Source organism: Triturus cristatus, chromosome 2_1 (assembly GCF_964204655.1).
Source record: "Triturus cristatus chromosome 2_1, aTriCri1.1, whole genome shotgun sequence".
In the NCBI taxonomy this organism is placed as follows: domain Eukaryota; kingdom Metazoa; phylum Chordata; class Amphibia; order Caudata; family Salamandridae; genus Triturus; species Triturus cristatus.
Window position 1 is genome coordinate 850,950,859 of NC_140581.1, and position 2,084 is coordinate 850,952,942.

Below are 2,084 nucleotides of genomic sequence, written 5' to 3' on the forward strand. Positions count from 1 at the left end.
GCACAGAGGCACCATCAACCAGGGTCACCCCATGGTACTAGGGGACCTCGCTCCTCTGGAAGCAGACGGGCAACAGGATCGGAGGGCCGCAGTTGGGCAGCAGCACGAAGGGTTCACCGCAGTGGATGTCCACCTTCCTGCAGCGGACTGGCCACGTCTTGCCGGACTCCAGCCGGCGAGGGTGCAGACCGGGGCAGCAGCGGCGGACGATCCAGCGGGTAGGTCGAGTGTCAGAATCAGCTTCCGAGGTATGCTTCGGAAGGGGTGAGTCGACGGGTCCCAAGGTAGGAGGGAGGAGGGCCCATGGTGCGTTTTTTTACGGAGATAACTACCAGTGAGGTAATCACCAAACTGGGAGCTCTTCGAGAGACTCCTACTCAGCGGCCATCTTCGTAATCAGTGGAGCGTTGGAGCCGGTTCGTCGCTGCTGCGTGCCCCGATCCTCCAAGGCGAAGAGTGTGTGTCGGCAACTGAGAACCCAGACAGCAACTGAGCCGTCTCCCCTAGAGTGAAGAGTATCTATAATGAAGTTGTGGTGGTTGCGCCTAACCCATAAAGCTCCTTGCCCAAACATTGGCTTTTTTTTGTCCAATATACTGGTGATGTGACTGAGGGAGGCTTGCTCCTTTGTGTGATTCTGAGGCTGGAGTTGCCACCCTCGGCTTCTCTCATACCTCATAGCTGCCTTCAGCTTCACCAGAGTGTTTCTGCTGTGAGAAGGGAGTTTTTGTACTGAAAATGATCACCATGCCTCTGATGGTGTCCAACCTGGTGGCTGGCTCAGCCTCACAGGACCCCGCTTCACTGGACAAGCTATGGGGTTGGTTTATTCTTGTTTGTCTGGTAACTAAGCTGTTGGTCTTCACCTGGGGTTTACTAAGGCCTTCATCATCACGCCAGGGCCAGCAACAGTATTTTTGTCCATCCCTGGAGCACAATGACAATGCACACATCTCCTATGGGTGCTGGTGATTCTTTCCTGGACCTTGTCAGGTGAGTCACAGGGTGAAGGAAATTATTGTGAAGGCAAATAGTTTTACATAGAGTGCACAGGGAGGTTAGCAACACTGATGCTCCTGTGCTACTCTCAAGGGATAAATGTTGTATCCAGGGTGAAGGGGGTTCATGTCCTAATTTAAGGGACCGTTTTCTGCATATTCATGTATGTATGTATTATGCTTTGCAGAAAGGCCTCTGCATACCATAAGGTTTGTAGAAGGTTGGAACTGTATAAACATATAAAAAGTTAGTGCACAAATGGACCTGCAAGCATATTTTGGAGGAGAAGTGTATTGCAAGAACATCAGATGGACACCAGGGGGGGACGAGGGGTATAGAAGCATCCAAGTTTGGAGGATGGGTAAAGTATAAGACATTTCCATGGTCCACACTGTAAAGGGGCTACGTCATTGACCTGTTGAAGGGGGAGAAACAGTGCAATGTAATACTATAGACTGGTATGGATTTGTAATATATCTTTGGTCTGGGGTTGCTTGTGCTCTAGTCTGGAGGAGCCTGACCTGGCAGTTCGGGGTAGGCTGATTTGCATATGGCAACTCTCTGTCTGGAGTACAATAATGGGACAAAAAACGACAGGCTGGAATATGTCCCAAGTATTTAACAGTGGATGAGATTAATTTGACCACTTCACTCTTCACTTATTTTTTTAGGTCTGGTGTTAGCCAAGACCTTTTGATTTTACAAAAATGATATGTATAATTTGCTTACTCAGAGGGGCTTTCAGCCAGCCTCTTCATTCATTGGTCTGTTGTTGTGTCATTCACATTTTATTAGGCCAACTGCAGCATACAGCAAGGGGCAGTGGGCCAGCCTACTTCAGCCACTGACTAACTTCACTTTGAGTGACTGCATTTTGCTCTTTCATGGGGAGCACATCCACACAAAAGGTAGCTCCTTTCAGGGCCAGTGTTTTTTTTTGTACTTAATTATTACATTTAATTTGCCTTTGTGTTAAGAGCCTGATTAGATGGCAGGATATTTTCTACCACCTCTTCACAGCACAGGATTCATTCCGACTTTATCAATTTGTGCCTCCTGCTAATGATGTAAATTCCTTTTGGAGA